Consider the following 18,219-nt stretch of genomic DNA (forward strand, 5'->3'; position numbering starts at 1 on the left):
AAATTAAGTAACTTCTTAGTTTTGTTATCCTAGGAATTTTTTGTAACGATGGAGACATTTGAAGTTTAAAATATACAGTAGTGACTTGAGCACAGAAAATATTTTTCACAACAGGAATTATCTTGCAACTAATTTGTTTTTAGAGCTTTATACCTTTAAGCTAACAAACAATCTAAGCTTGTTTAATCTTAATTAAACTTTTCTCTAAAAATTAATTTGCTCAACTGGCAAATAAAAAATGGTTTTTCCCTTTGGACTCATATATACATGAATTAAAATGCAGGATGCTTTGAATTCCTAAAGAGTGAAACACTTAAATTTTCACTGGGGAAGCAGAGAGCTTAAGTACACAATAATGTCCACTCATCCATATATTTCCTCGAGTAAGATGTTGCTATTACTCGGTGGTATCTGAATATAGACATCAGAACAACCTGTTGATGTTAAGGAGGAAAAGTATGGGTTACACTAGACAAACATATTTTATTGCATTGATATTAATTTGCATTTCTGGCTTAGTTTTCTTTATATTATATAATATATAATACATAATATATTGTTATAATATCATATATTATATGCACTATATAATATATAATATATATTATAATATTACATACTATATTATAATATATAGTATTATATATGTTATATATATTATGTTTATATTATATATAATATGCAAATATATAAAAACTTTACTGTTGTCAAAATATTTCTAGTTGTGAAGGGAACAGGGCAGAGTAATGAAAGCACAAATATAAGTGCTTACCACTATTGATTAAAACTGGAAAGTTATGCTACTATTCTGTTTCTTGGGAACTGAGACCATAGCTTGTAGCATTATATTGAACAAGTCTTTTTTACAGACCCACCGTTCAGCATTATCAGCTCACGGGTCCGACTCTTACTGTGACACTTTTCTGATGAAATCTTTGTGCCCCTAAATTTTAGTTCAGTAAGGTTATGAAGTTGGTATTAAATAAATGTTACTGAATGAATAAATGAATTAATTAGCCTATTTGTAAATTTTATAAAAATCAATAAATCTACACAAGTTTATTTTTACCTCATGGGTTTGCCATTACATTGGTCACCTGAGCAAAATACATCACCCCAGACGTACTAAAATAAATAATGATAAAATAATGTTGACGATGCTGTTTATGACTTATGGCTGATATTTTTTTTCTTTGTCCCTGAAAAATCAACTAGAATAACTAACAGAATTACTGGATAAAATTCCAGCAATACTTCTAAAAACATTATACAGAATTTAATGAAATCATTTTGAAATTAAAAAGCATATAAGCAGCAAACTATAAATTGTTGTTATTGCATCAATATATAAATCAGTTTCTTAGGATTAATAACTTGATAATATCAACTTTGACTATCTAGGAATATGTCTGCCTCCTAACTTAATAATTTTTTTTAATATCCTTTAGTACAGCTTTGTGGCTGCTTCCATATAGGATTTAGATACCTACTAATTTTGATGAAGGTATTTTGTATAATTTTTGCTATTGTTGATAGTCTTTCTTGTATTTTCTAAATATTATTGGTAATATGTAATAAAGTAACACTTTTTGATACATTTTGTTGGTTATGAGATATCGTTATAACATTTTTTCCATGTAGTATCTATTTTGGATCATTTGGATCTTCAATATCTTGTACAAGTATAGATTTTGTTTTTGTTTTTTCAGAGAAATTTATTTTCTCCCTGATTCTTCCTTAGAACGTGGCCTACATGAGCTACACATTTTGAAATATTCTTAAACAATAAAGATGAAAGAAAAATTCTTGTTTTACCTTGACTTTAATTAAATTGCTTCTAGTGTTTCACTGTTAGGTGTGATATTGGATATCAGTTTGGTTAGACAATCCCTGCTGTGATTAGTGTGTATAAAGTATTAAATTTTTTTTAAAAAAATGATCTTATCAATTGCTTTTTAAGTCAGTTCAAATGGTCAGGAAACTTTTTCTTCAAAATATATTGTGACCAATTATATTACAAGTATTGAAATTAAATTTTAGTGCAAATTCTTGCATTTCGGTGCAAACTCTTCTTGGGTATGATGCATTCTTTTAAATATATTGGTTGGTTCCATGTGCTAGACTTTTTATTTACCACTTTTGTTTTCATGTTTATAATTGTTGTTGGTCTGAAGAAGACTTCTGATTTTGTGCCCTCTCATATTTTATCAGTATAATGCTTGGTGTATCAGATACATTAGAAACTTTTTTTTAATACTCCATAGGATAAAAGAGATATTACTTTCGTTTTGAAAGCTCAAAAGAGCTGCGCTATAAAACTGCATAGACCCGAGGCTACTTTGGGAGGCAGTTCTTATTTTTTTCCATTTCTTCTCTGTTTATTGGTCTATTCCATTTTCTACATCTTGAATACATTTTAGTTATTTATGTGTTTGAGATTTTCACATTTGTCAGTTCCCATTTTCCCGAGCCATTCTCAAAATTAAGAAACATATTTTACATTCTAATATACGTGTCTTTTCTTCTTTCTCCTCCTGTTTTTTGTTTTCTTTTCTTCTTCTTATAATTGAACACTGATGTTGAAATTATTGATTGTTCATCATCACCATTGTCAGCAAAAACTAACTTTGGGATCTCTGCCAGCCACTTAGCACCAAAGGGAAATGTTTCAAATCTATAAATCACAACTCTATAGGCCCATCACATATGCATGATAAGAAGCCAGCTAAAATGTTATTAATTTAGTCAACACTTGGAGAGCTTTTTACGTATCTGTAAACATCTGCTCATTTCAAAACTTTTTTTAAATTAAAGTTTATTGGGGTGACAATGGTTAGTAAAGTTATGTAGGTTTCAAGCGTACAATTCTGTATTACATCATCTATATATTGGTAGATGAGGGTAAACAGGATTAAAACATTTTTAAATGAGCGGATGATCGGATATTTATCATTATATGTAGATGTTCCACATAGTAACAGTCAAAGCCATTGAAGTACATCATGTTATTGATTAAGAATTCCAAATACATTCAGAAATTACCATACTGCAACTGAAAAGATTGAAGTAATTATCACTTAAGGGAAATGAAAGTATTTGTTTTAAAATATACAGTTAATTAATGGATCCCTTCTGATAGACTTTCTACCTGGTGGTTAAATTAAAAAAAAAAAAAAAAAAATCTAAAGTTTTTAAAGGTTTATGTTAAAAGATTAATATTCTTTCTTTACAGATTTTTTTCTTCTTTCATGTGTCTGGCCCTGTCCTAGGTGCTGAGAATAAACAGAACACAATACAAAACAAAGTCCAACTTTCGAAGATTTTCCATTAAGGTAGAGGGAGAAAGAGAATAAATACATAAATAATGTGAAGCAAAGTAGTGTAAGGGGACAAAGTGATGTAGGTGGGGAAGGATCTTGTTTTCGATAGGGTGGCCAAATGTGTCTCTCCAGTGAAAAGACATTTGGGGACATTTGCAAGTAGAAAGTGAGGCAATGTGATGCATTGGCATAAAGAAAAAGACAGTAGGTTCAGACTCCAGAAACTTTCATTCAAATTCAAATTATGCTTCACAACTGTGCGTCATTGGTTATGACTCTTGTTTACTTTTCCAGGCTCCCGCTTCCAAACAAGAAGTTTTGAGATAGGAAAATGTTAGGATTTTTAGCAACACCAAAATTCAATTATGCAATACAGTGAGTGCACTTCCATATTCACCTATACCCATTTCGCGTTCCTTTTACCTCACAGAATTTTTATCTTCTGCTTGTTTTTCCTATAATTTTGGGAAAAAAGCTGACTTGTAAGGCAGATGTTATTTGAAGAATACTCAGCAATTGATGGTTCTTATTTTCATGATACTTCAAACTTATGAAAAATTATATTATCTCATTTCTACATCAGAATAGCTCCATGCAATAGTAGAACAGGTGTTACTACTATTTTTTAATAGAAGAGCCATTTAAAATATCAGTGCTAATGATTTGTTCAACAGCACATAGCAATGCCTGTCAAGTAAGGAATAGAACTTGATTTTCACTTAAGCCTTTTTATTGAGGCCCAGCTCCGGCTGAAGTAAAATAAAAGTACCGTACAATTCTAAATAGTGTAACCTAGGCTTTGGATTGAGGGTATGAATAGGGAAGACCTAACTCTTTTATGTTTTATCTAACTGGTAAAAGCATGATAGAATGAGGCAAAACAATTACATTCCTTAGATTCCCTAATCTTATTAAACTATGGTTACCTCAGTTGAGTTAGATTTCTTCTACATGCAAATTTTTTCCCCTAGAACATTTGTTGCTCTAGGTTTCATTGCCTCTAATATTATGGCCAGAGGAAATGACACGCTACTCTGGTGTAGAGGAAAGTTATGGGAGTTAAATATTTAATTTTTAACTATGACATCAAGACACATGTATGCTCTATAGAATCAGGATTTTTTTTCTTTCTATTTTGCAAAGCGTGGGACTCTTACTCTTTCTATCTTAAGCAAGTTCCTTATTCTCCATCACTGTGGTTGTTAGAGCACTGGTCTTTGTCTGATCAACAAAATCGTACAAGAGCAGATGAAGCTATAATTACAATCAGAGTTCATACTTGCGGGAGACAAAATAAAAATTAAAAGTACTAACTTTGTGACATTTTGATTATCTGGAAATTGTCCCAGTGTGACAGATGACTCTAGGGTCATATGCTACATTAAAATGTAGAGACAAGAGGCTCCTTGTAAATCAAACAAAATTGTTATGGACTGGGTTTTGCATGCATTTGCCAGTTCTCCAGTTCTTGTGGAATTCTAGGTTTTGATTAAAGACTTAGTTATGAATAATGGGCATTTTCAAATTATGGTTTGCTAGAATGAAAAAAAAATACTTATATCTTTTACAGTTGAAAAAGAGAGCTAGAGAGAGAGAGAGAGAGAAGTCTGTTTTGTAAGGAGGAAGGGGAGTGGTACAAGTTTCCGGATTAAAAAATTTACATGTTCTTATTTATTTAAAAACATGGTAAACCTAATAACACAGTCAGTCCTTCTTCTGCTACACAGGTGGCTCTTCAATTAAGACAGCATTGTGTTCAGCAATAAGTCAACATTCATGGAATCATCTTCCCTTTGTTCACATCCTATAACTCACATAGCAGGATCTCCCTACATTTTTCAAACAGAAATGGTATAGCTACTAGATCAATAACTCCGGGAGCCACCAACAGTATCCAAACTTTTTATAAAAGAACTCAAAAGTCTTATGCAACTTTTCCCCCCTGCCTTCTTTCTTAATTCATTTGTAATGAGAGAATAATAACATGGTTTGGGGAAAAAGGGCCAGAGACTCTAAGAATTTTTTTTCCTTCTTGGCTTTTCTGTAAGAGAAAGACAGATCATGCTCACCTCCTAGCAGTTCAGTGTCTTTTAACACCATGAATAACATTTCCTTCTCAGTGATGGAAAAGAAAAATGAAATGATAATTGGGGTTGACAAATTAAAGTATATAGCAGCATTATACAACTATAAAGTGAAGCTTAAATTTACAATCCATACTGGTTCTATCAGGTTCTTTCAGGATATTTGTAACATTTCTGTTGCTTAACAAATTATACAACCATAGTAATTGTTTTCTGCTGAAATCACAAAAGGAAGTAACACTTATAGAAGGAGAAACAATGTTTTTCTATTCTATTCTTTATACTTTAAATTACATGATTTATTAAAAAAATGAGTATCTGTTGAGACATCAGATTTCAGTTTCAACTCAACCACTTCCTATTTGGACAGCTGGGGCAAAAACTTAATCTTTCACAGCCTCATTTTCCTTATCTTTAAAATAATGAAAATAATATCTGCTACATAAACTCTACAGGGAATCATGGGGAGAAAACAAAATCTGTGACAGAACGTGTGTGTGTGTGTGTGTGAGACAGAGAGAGAGAGAGAGACAGAGAGAGAGAGAGAGAGAGAGAGAGAGAGAGAGAGAGAGAGAGAGAGAATGTTGCAGTTATATGTGGAGAAATGAAATAACTCTGGCAAAGGCATGATTGTGAGCCACCTGAGACTCGGAAAAGCAATGATAATAATAGGTATCATTTATTTGCTGCTTACTCCATGCTGGACTCTGTGCTAAGTGCCTTCCATACATTTCTCACAATTACTCTACCAGGGAGATGCTAAGGCTAAGAGGGGTTAAATAACTTAAGAAATGTTAATAGGTCTCAAAGCCAAGTTTGTCTGTCTCCAGAATCCTTTAACTCACCACCATTAATCTCTTCAATATGTTTGCCTGATCTGTCCTTCCAGCTCTTCAGGGCGATCACTGTTTCACAATAGTTGTATACAAGTGATGGGGGTGGTTCAGAGTAATGGAACATTTGTGTATATCTGAAATAATAAATGAAATAAATTTTAAAAAGTAGTTATTTATATCAAGCTGAATTACATTCCAATTTAAAATGAACAGGATTGGGAGGAGGTAGATTTTAAGTATTAAATCAAAGCCAATGCTCCTTGTAGCCTTTGCAGAAATGGTTACAGAAGAAATTTGTAAAAATGGAAGTAGAAATAAATAATAGTGCATCTTCAGGAACAGAATAATTCTTATTTTTCTATATTACACATTTATCTAAGTTAATTATTTATTCTTTGATCAGAAAATTCACTTACTGGATGCAATGTCAAAATCTTGCAGATTTGTTTTTTATGTAGAAAAATCCAGACCCTATGTTAAATTTAAGGTCTAGGCAACTTTTTTTTTTAAACTAAATTAGTGAGCAAGGAATTTGTCTTCTCTTCTTTCATTAAGGAAAACAAAGAAAGCTTTGAAAATTGTAATGTTTTAGTTTCCTAAATGACTAGATGGATTTGCTTAATTGATTTAAGATCTGTACTCATCTTGGGCTGCAAAGGTTGCACCAGACTTCGTGTTGGGAGCTAGGTGAACAGCAAAATGTTTTGTCTGCTAGGAGAAGTATTTAAATGAAAACCAGAGGAGGAGATATTTTTAAAGAAAGGATTAGGGTTAACTTTTCTAGGAATCTCGTTTATAAATGTATCATTATTGGAAGCGCTTTGTTTTATAGTTAAACGGCTGCAGAGAGAATTTTACCACTTCATTCAGATCCTGGGAAAAATAAATTAACTCCCATGGACTTCAAATTAATTTTGTGTTATGAAGATTTGTTTCCTTGACCCCCTTTTCCCCCTGCCGCTCTTTATACACCCTTTTAAGGAAGTATTCCACCAGACTGTTTTCTTCTCTTCCTTATGACACTGAGTCAGACATTCACAGCTTCCTAGTAGATTCACTCGCTCTGTATATTCACTTACACCCAGGATCTCACAATGGAAATCATTGAACTCATTCTGCTTCACCCATTTCCTTTTTTCTCCTATCTAGTAACAGCAACACTGTTCACCCAATCGCATTGCCACTAAATCCTCACATCCAATCCATCATAGATTTGTTCATTTCCTCTCCAAACCAAATTGAGGACACTGTAGCCTTTCTTTACAAACTTTTCTGAGATTTATTCCCTTAGCAAAGCAACTGAATACATCTTCCCAAGGTGGGACTCTGATCTGATCACTACCATGTTAAAACAAAACAAAAAAACAAGTCACTCTTGGCAGCTCCATCTATTGTGTGCTGAGTAATTACCACAAGTATTGATATGCAATTCAGTCTGCACTATGATTTCCTGCTTTCCTAATCCAGCTTTCTTTCTCACTTGCTCTTCCCTCCTCACATACTGCTACCAAAACAAAACAAACAAAGAACAACAATTGAGCTAGGGGTCCTTAGCAATTACAGGGATAATAAAGCTGATGGTGCTACAAGTAGGGTGTTGGTACAGACCGGAGTCAGCAGAGTTCTGGGGCACACCCTGGCTTCAATCAGAACAGCTTCCTACTTATTCAGCTTACAAATTGAGCTACCTACTGACATTTTCAATTGGAGATTGGAAGTTTTAAAGATTGCTGCCCCTCACAAACATCGGAACCTAGCATTGACAAACCCCATTCTCTGTTGCTTTGTTGCCCCTTGAGTCTTGGTTCCTTCCTGTTCTCTGAAATTCCTTCCACTCCAATACCTACTCATAAAAAGGATGGTCAGCATCCTTCCGGTCCAGACCCATGTGACTTTTCTTTTTTTTCCTAGTAAGCTGTCTTCAATTTTTTCCAGTGAACTATGACTTATTTCTGCTCTAAACTTTCAAAGCACTTTGGATATGTCCCATTTTCCCTTGTACTGTAAATGCCTGTGGGTATTTATTTCTGGGTTGGGAGCACTAGGAGTCATTTTGGTATGACGCTTCTGGGTTATGGACCCAAATCAAGGTCGTTCTGCCCAGTGCAGTTTGCACTGATAGAAGGAGAGACTGAGTTTGGTTAAAGCAGAGCAGACCGAAACTTTGTTCTTTGATCAAGGAATGGAAAAGGGTGAGCTCATACTGTAACAGCACCTTCTCCCAGACTGGGAAGGAACCTTCTGTACTTACAGGCTGTGGCATGGAGTGATTAAAATATTTTAGACACGTGTAATTCCATTTCCGTTGCACTTGGCCCTTTTGCGCAAAGGCCTTTTTACACACGACGCCCAATCACCATCTTGGGTTTTGCTCTCAGCACCTTGGTCTCTGCTCTTTTCCGTTCTTTTTTTTTTTGCGGTGGGGAATCCTTTACAGGTCCCGTAAGCAAGCATAACTTGTGGCATAGTTTAGGTATTAAGACACGTTAGAGTCTTTTGGATGCTAGCCCGGTGACAATTTAAGGGCAAAGATAGAGTCTTAATCTGTTTTCATATTTTATTGTCATTCCCACTAAGTTTAACATAGAACTTTGAACCTCATACATACTCTATTGGCTGGATGTATAACATAAAGGATTTCTAGACACTAGCATATTTTTCAAAGAAATCACAGAAACTCATTCCCCAAGAATGTTTTAGCCTGTGACATAATCCCTTAAGTACTTTATGAATAATTATGCTTGAAGAATCAAGAGAGTTTCTATGTTTATGTTTTTAAAACTACCTTTGCATTCATAAAGAAAAAAGTTATAAAATCAGATGTGTGCATTAATATCTTAATATTTTACAATCTCTTCAAAATAACAATGAAGATGCTAAGACTTAACCCAACATCAGAGTCAATAAGAGGCTTTAAAAATGTGTTGCGTTTTCTAAATTAGTAATTTATTCCATATAAAATATAAACCTGGAAAATATTTATTATAGAGGTCAACATTTCATTTTAATCATTCATTTTGTTTCTTCAATTCGATTAACGTGATTGTTTTTTCTTTATTCTACTAGCTCACGCAGCATATGGCCTCCCCCCTTGAAGGGATCAGCTTATCCTCCTGGTGTTCTGTGGAACTATTCCTTTTGACATACTTGTACAGTTCTTGTTACTTTATGTTCTAATCAATCCATGCTGGCCAGAACTGTAATTACAATTAATCAATGTTCATATCGACAGAGGCAGAGCAATAATGAGAAACTGCTGATCAGTAATGAACCTGTTTGGGCCACATTTTGTAAATAGCTTACGATAAGGGAGGGCTGGTCTTATTGACTAACTCATAAATGACTAACAATCTATTTTCAAGCCTTAATCAGCCAAGAAAATCTCAAAACAAACAGTAAAGTGACTATATTTCTAGTGAGAAAAGAAAACTTTTAAATTATTAGAGCGAGAGTGCACTAGGGGTGTAGTTAACGCACAAGGAAAAAGGCTGAATGATCAAGTCAGGGTATATTCAGTAATACAGTGGTACTTTCACTAGGAGATGTAATTTCAAAACTGTCCTCTAAATCTGGTCTGACTTTAATTTGCGAGCAGTTAGGACTCGTTTATTTCCAAGATTAACGTTTTTTTTTGTTTTGTTTTGTTTGTTTTTTGTTAACTGGTTAACTTTTACTTACTCCTTTTAGTTGTTTGTTCTTAAAACCATAATAGTTTTCAATCTGCAAATTTTGCTTAATATATTCTTCCTTCTTCCCACATATGGAATCCAATGCAATTGTTAAATTCCACCCATACGTGGTCTCTGTTTACCTAATACATTTGCTGTCGGCACTACTATGTACTTGCCCATTCTCCACACCTTTCGTTGGATGTTTTAATATCCTTGGCAAGAAAGAATGCTACTTGAGGGCAAGAACTAGGTCTTAAATATCACTCCCATCCATAGAGTTCTCAGAAATATACTAAGGACGGTGTAATACTCAAAATTACTTAACTCTGAGGCATAAGCCTTATAGCTAGGTTTGTAGGTAACATAAACAATTAAAATTAATAGATGTTCGGTGAGACTACAACTGAACTTCACAACTGGAATGACTTTGCCAGTAAATGGGGCACTGTGGTTACTCAAGAATATAAACCCTGTTCTAAAACAGTAGCCACGATTCAGCTCTAGCTCTTTATCCTGGAAGAAAACTTGGGTCCTATACAAATATTCTAGTTTTTTCAGAAAAACTATTGTCAAGATTCTATTCAAATTTCTTAAATTTAGGCAATTATTTCCGTTTCAACACACCATAAAACCAAATGTATAATTACACAATCTGTGAATTGCTTCTGTCCATACCCTACCAGTTACGAACCTCAGCTTTATGGGAAATGAATCTTAATACATTGGTAATATTAGTGGGCTTAAGTTCCAGAAGTTTGTGTGTCTACATAGTTGATAGTTTAATAGATAAATATGTCATTTTCTTAGGTGAAACCAAATCAATCTGTGTACTTCCAATTTAACAGGTAATATTCTAAAATTAAAACAATCTGATGAGACTTTTTCATAGACTTTATTACTGAGCATCTCTTTCACTGAGGAAGAAACTATTCTGAAGGAAAATATGTGTAGTTATATTACTTTCAAGGACAAAATACAGAACTGAAGCAAGTGTGTGTGTGTGTGTGTGTGTGTGTGTGTGTGTGCACGTGTGTGCATTTTTCTTTCTCTAATATAAATTTGGAGGAAATGTTTTCCATTAAAATTTCCAGGAAACTTTGGAATTACAAAGATATTCTTGCAATGTTCCTTAACTATCCCATTTCCAGACTTTTACCACTCTGTTCTAGCAGAAGCTGGGTGAAGGGGAGGATATACAATGAGAGGAGAACTTAAAACTATCTGTATGTTTGTAAAAATAAGGAAACAAAGAAAGATGACTCTGATTCTCAGCTTCCAAAAGCCTTCCCACCAACTGATTAAACAAACAGAAGCAAAACAAAAAGAAACAGACAAACAAAAAACTATCACACTTAAGAGAATAGAAAACTTTGAGGTAAAATTAACCCAATTAAGCTATTGAAGCTTATGTAACCCTCTGGAGCTGTTTAAGAGTACACACTGATTTTAAGCATTCTCACACATAGCCTTCATGTTTGACTATTATTTGCTTAGAAAGTATGTTTTTAAAATGATAGTGAAAAGGTGTCTGAATGAGTTTGTATTGTATTAAAAGGAACCCATCTGAAATAATTAGGTTGCAAAAGGCATATCTTTTTCTTAATAAATGATACCTTTACTATGATATGCACTGTCTGATGATGAACTATATTTACTTTAAATGAAATTCATTGATGCAATATTGCTTTGATTTATTGGGTGGTTTTTTGATTTAGTAGGAGACAGTTTTGAATCAGATGGTGAGGTTGATTTACTAGAGAAGGTATTTGATTTGATAGATGATGTATCTTCTTCAGTATTCAATAAGTAATGATTCAATAGTGGATGTCTGATTTGGTAAGTGAACTATTAGATTTGATTTTGATCTATTTTCCTAGTAAGAGATACATTTATTTTAATAGTTGATGTATCTATTTTAATGTAAAATGTGTCAAATTTATGACTCCATGTTCTTTTTTTCTGTACTTGTGATTTATGAATTTTACTAGTAATATATATGTTTCAATTAATGGTAATATGGAACATTTATTATATTCTACCATAGAGTTAAAGTATTCCATACCTATCGGAAATTTTTTTCTCTTTTCTGATAAAACATTTAGTTATTAAAGTGATAAAATAAATCTCAGCATAAGGAAATACAAGCATATCTTGACAGAAACAAGGTGTGTATCTGTCGTTGAAATCAAAGTTAAATTATATTACAAATTTAGATTAGAAAATGTCACATCTTCCTTTTTTCCCTTTCTCCACACAAAGTGCCTACTCTAGTTACTGTTCAGTTTCCATCTCTAATAAAGAGCTTGCTGACAATTTTCTTTTCATTTAGAAATACTGATTAGACTAGCTATTGCCTTTGTTGGGGTTTATTTTCAAGTTTTCTTACATCATGGCTTCCTTGTCTGAACTTTGGAGATTGATCAATGAATTACTGTAAAATTCAGATAATAATTCTACTTGACATGTTTTTGAACCAACATTCATTTTTGTTAGAATATAACTCACTGGATCTGTAATTAGAGGATCTATACACCTTTGCCACGTAAGGTGAAATATGAATGTCACTAAGATTTGAAAGATGCAAAATGCCTGCCATGTGTCATCTTAGTGCAGTTTCCCTTAAGTTTATCCTTGTGAATGTGCTACCCAGGTGGAAGTCTAGCTGAGGTTGGTAACTTCAAGAGAATCAGTCCTCGGACTTTTTTTAAAGATAACCATCAAAATTGTTTAAGGAATGCATTCTCAAACTGGATAATATCATCCCCAAGAGGTTGAAAACTGACTCTTGGTAGTAATGGTGGGAAGAGTCATGATCTTGCTCGTTCCTTTTATGTGTCAAGAATGGGTATATATGCAACACATACATATATCTATGATGTCAGTATTTCATTGGGAGAGGTGGCAACTAGAAAAAAAAATGTCAACAAAGACTTTTTAGATGGGCAGTGTTGAAGAAAAGTTAAGCAACCCTGCTTCAGGAGATTAAACTACACTTTTAAATATTCCATGATTCACTCAGATACTTTTGTACCACATAACCTGGGTGAGAGTTGAGGTTATAAAGTGGATTGTTCATACTAATGGCAAAAATATCTCTTGCAGCTTCCCTATTTGTTAATGGCCTTTCTGTGCCATTTGAAGGAATCTCCAGGGAAGTCACATGCTTCCTTCCAGTCACTTCGGCAGCCCAAGCCTAAAGCAAGGGCAAGTAGCCATAGATGGCTCATTAGGAAAAGCAGAAGGCAACACCATCCACACCCTAACATGTGTTTATAGTTTCACCAGTGCACCTTCATGAACCCTATCCAGACCAGCGCCTAAGAGAAACGAGCTTCAACAATTAAAAAAAAAAAAAAAAATCTGTATTTTTCTTCTCAAAATAATAAACACACTAAGAACAATTAATATATATTATTTCTAGGGACACAAGTTATCTTTTTAGAAGGAAGCAACATACAGCATCCTTCTTGATTAGTAAACAGAGTAGAAGGAACAGTAACTGCACATCAAGGGCTGACATTATGCCAGACAGCCTGCCATGCACATATAAGCAAACTCCGTTTCGTTCAGACCTTGACCTTCTTGGGTAGCAAATCCTTCTTGACAGGAAAGGACATAGAAGCTTGGAAGGTGGAAGAAAAGGCTGCATGACTATTTCTCAAGGAAAACATAGAATTACCACATCAGAAGACAGATTGAAATAAATGACTGAAAGATCCCATTCAGTTCTAACTTTCTAAAATGTGCATTATTTTGGTATGTTTTTATTAGAAATACAGTTGTTAGGCAAAGGCAAGACCCATTGCAGCTAAATGTATCCTCACTGTTCTCTCTCACTGTATGAAAAGAGATGTGTTTGAAAAGCAAAAGAGGTGAGATCATTAAAACAAGTAAAGCTGAAACTCAGACTAAATTGCATACAGTCTTGCTATGGTTTTGACATCCTTCCTGCCTTTACATTTTAAGAGCATGACAATTTATTCAGTTTCAGTAGTAGTATTAAAATTTGTATCACTGAAATGCAGCCACTAATGTGGCCTAGGGTTGAAGGAATTTTGAATTGTCAGGTAGTACATGGATCATTAACTGTTTTCAGGAAGAAAGGGTCCAAAAATGGGTTTTGACATAAGTAAAGTCAAAAACATGATTCATGAGCTTGTTCTAAAGACTCTCTCTGGATTATTTAAAGTACTCAGATGGAATAGACTTCACCAGTTCATTGTTTTAAGCAAAGTCATATTTCTTGAAGGGCAGGAAAAGTAAAAGGTTGCAGAGAGCAAAATGCCAGTTTTGTGTTACAGTAAATTACTAAGACACGCGACACTTTATGATTTAAAATAATTTCACAGAAGACTATGGGGCTGAAATGTGTTCTTTTAAAATTCATATGTTGAAGCTCTAACCCTCAGGTCCTTAGAATGTGATTGCATTTGGGGATAGAATCTTGATAATCAAGTTAAAATGAGATCATTAGTGTGGACCCTAATGTAATATGACTGGTGTCCTCATAAGGAGGAGATTAGGAAATAGAGAGGGACACCAAGGGATTCCATACTCAGAAGAATAACCCTGTGAAGAGGCAGAGAAAGGGCGACCATCCGCAAGTCACAGATAGAGGCCTCAGGGGAAACCAGTTCTACTAACATCTATTTCTGTTATTTAAGCAACCCAGTCTGGTGGTTTTTTGTTTGTTTGTTTGCTTGTGTTCTTTTGTTTTTGTTGTTGTTGTTTTATGGCAACCCTAGCAGACTAATGCAATGATCTAGGGGGAAAAATTTTTGAATGCAAGCTTCTTCTAAATCTGAATTTTCTAAGTACCAATTTGCTAGCATCCAATTATTTTGTATTTAGTGATTTTATGGTCTAAATGATTATGTCCCCCCAAACATTGATATTTTGTAATTCTAACCCCTAGTTGATAGCATTAGAAAGTGAGGACTTTGGGAGATGATTCTGTATGAGGGTGGAGCCCTCATGAATAGGATTAGTGCCCTTAGAAAGAGAGCTCAGAGAGATCCTTTGCCCTTTCCACCAGGTGAGGACACAGCTGTCTATGAACTGGAAAGAGAGATTTCACCAGCAACTGAAACTGTTGGCAACTTGACCTTAGATTTCTCAGCCTCCAGATCTGTGAGAAATAGGTTTCTGTTGTTTATGTCACTCAGTAGATGGCATTTTGTTATAGCAGCCTGAACATGCTGACATGTGATAACTTAGCAACTGTGGGAGTTTTTTTGTACAGCCAATTAAAAAGTGAGTTCTATAGGTGTCTTCAATTTTCAAATATTTATCTTCAAGTCCATTTTAAATGTATAATTTAAGTAATTCCCTACCCATGTCTGCATTCTCACCATAAGAGGAATGTTTGAAATGTGATGAAGCAACAAAGTTGTGAAATATTATATATATGTAGATATGAAAATTTAACTTTTCTTTTAAAAAAAATAGTCACTTTTATCTGGAAGTAGATCGCTAGATTAAGAGTAGAAGAAATAGACTCATCATTATGTTAAGAAAATGTGCCTATCTTCCTGGGCCTGTTCCTTCATGAGTAAATCAAAGAACTTATATACCTTTAGACCTAACATTCTAAAATAGAATATACGAAAAAGTGCATTTCTTTATCTTTTCCAAAATTCTTTAGCTGTTTTGGAGACATAACTACAGTTAAGATAATTATACAATAACAGCAGCTAACATTTATTATACACTTCAAATGTACCATGAATAACCAACTAGTAATGTTATTATTCACATTTTATATATGAGATAATTGAGACACAGAGAAATAAAATAACTTGCCCAAGATCTCAATTTGTAAGCTAGGATTTGACCACAAATAATCACACTCCAGAGTCTAAACCTTTAGCTTCTATACTTTATTAAATAAAATTAAAAATAGTTTCATTTAATTTTTTAGAAATTAATTCAAATGATTCATTTGCACACAGACTAGATGTACTGTGAGTCAAACTTACCCCTTATATCTTTAAAAATAGCACATTGTAAAATCCAGAACTGGTCAGCCTGTAAGTCTGAAAAAGCACCCAAGGGAGCTACCCTCTGTAAATTATATTTATGACAAATAATATATTGAGTATTGTTGGCCTTTTCATATAGTCTTTCTACCCCTTTCTATTGAATTCAAGTAATTCTTACATTTATTAGTCCAAAAGTATTTTTAACCCCTTACTCAGCTCATATACATTAGATCCCAAGTTTGTTGAAATTGTTTATACTTTATGTTAAATTTATTGATTTCTCTCTTGCCTTAAAATTTAAAAGTGTAGAGTCTTACTACTTTCTCTGAGGTTCACAGCCAATATTTCCATGTTTGTGAGATTCCAATCATGTAGCAATTTTTCCCTCCATGTTTCCGGTTTCTTAGACAGCGCATATCATCTATCTTTTTTTTTTTAATAACATTTGCAATTAGCTTAAATGTTGATAATCCTTTTCCCCAGCTTCATTCAGGGAGCTTGTTTCAAATTACTCAGATTCTCATATTCACTACAAGTTATGAAATTCTTATTTACTGGGATTTTGAACTGTGAAATATATACTCAGGTTGCTTCAAGGACACCAAGTAGATGTATGCTAAAATGTATCATTCTGTATTCTTAAAGTACGATTTGGATGTAAAGTTTTCTGGAATAATACAATGACTTCTTTGAGAATTTCTTCATAAGCACATGATCTTTTCATATTTCATACTTTTTCATTCTTAAGACATACGCTTAACCCAAGTATGACCTTCTGAACTTTTGGGACTGGTCATCACATCATTAATGTACATTTTATTGATCAGAGGTTTTATCTGCTGTATTTTGGCTTTTATTCAGGTTGCATAAAACAATTGACCACTGTCTTCAAAGAACTTACAGTGAGACAGAAAATTTATTAATGTTGAGGTTGCTTCCTACCCTTTGAAAATCAGAAAATCATTCAGTACAGAAAACACTCAATAATTCTTACAAAAATCCATTTCTATTTTAAAGTAGATGTCTTCTTAATGAATAGAGGTGTTTTTTAGTTTTATTAAAATAATTGGAAGCGTGGTAGATTGAAATACTAGTCTGCAATGGTTTGTGCATCCATCTGCCTTCTGAAAAAAGATATTTTTTACTATCCCTGAGCTAGTGGGGTCAGTGATGATGGAAAAACCATCTCTCATAAGCTACCTAAAGAAAAAAAAGAAAAAGAAAACACAAACAAACAAAAAAACAACCCAAGTCAACCTGTGCTAATACCTACCCTCTTACTCTACTCTCTTTTATTTATGTAACAATTAGTTTTTGAGGCAGGCCTACTGTGTGCCAGTTATAAAAGTTATAGAAGTTTGGACCATTATGTCAATGAGCAAAAGAAGCAAAAAATGTCTGCCTTCCTGGATAGAGCTTACCTTCTAACAAGGAGAGGCAGACAATAAAATATACACATGATATGTGCAGTGTATTAGAGGGTGTAAGGGCTACCAAAAATATTTTTGATATATAGCAGATGTAAAGTCTATTAACTTAAAAATAGAGTAGAATAATAGGAGGGGAGAGTATGGGAAATCTGGCCATTTGCAAATTTAAATAGGGTGATCAAGATTGGCCTTAGTAAAATTATATTTGAGCAAAAACTTAAAAGAAGTGAAGAAGGCAGCAATGTGGCCACTTGGCGAAAATAATTCAGGGAGAGGGAATAGCCAGTGCAAAGACCCTATGGAGGGAAGAAATCCAGCTCTTAGAGAAAGACCAAGGGAGCCATAGTGGCTAGAATGAAATGAACCAAGGTGACAGGTAGGCAAATGATTCAGAGGGGTGAGGGGATGGGGTTGGGGTACGGAGAGTATGTAGGGCCTTGTAGGTCATTTTAAGAACTTGGAACTTCAGTCAGAGTGAAATGGGGGAGCAATTGAAGAATATTAAGTGAAAGGTGGGCGGTCTTACTTACATCTTAAATTATAGTTTTTCTGTGGAAAAACAGACTGCTGGCGAAAAAGGAAAGTATCAGGGAAACTAAAGAGGAAATTACTGCAGTGATCCAGGTGGGGGATGATGATGACGAACAGCATGGAGGGTGTCCTAACAAGCTGACAGTGAAGGTAGTGAAAGACTCAGATTCTGGAGTCTCTTGTTCTCTCTCTCTCTCTCTCTCTCTCTCTCTCTCTCTCTCTCTCTCTCGTACACACACTGTGTCTTCGACATTTCACAATGAAAAATTTAAATGCAAATAAAAGTTATAATAGTAAAATAAACATTCATTACCCAGCTTCTAGATCTAGCAATATTTAATGTTACGTCATATTTATCTTAGGGAA

The sequence above is a fragment of the Rhinolophus sinicus genome, linkage group LG10 (assembly GCF_036562045.2).
Source record: "Rhinolophus sinicus isolate RSC01 linkage group LG10, ASM3656204v1, whole genome shotgun sequence".
NCBI lineage: Eukaryota > Metazoa > Chordata > Mammalia > Chiroptera > Rhinolophidae > Rhinolophus > Rhinolophus sinicus.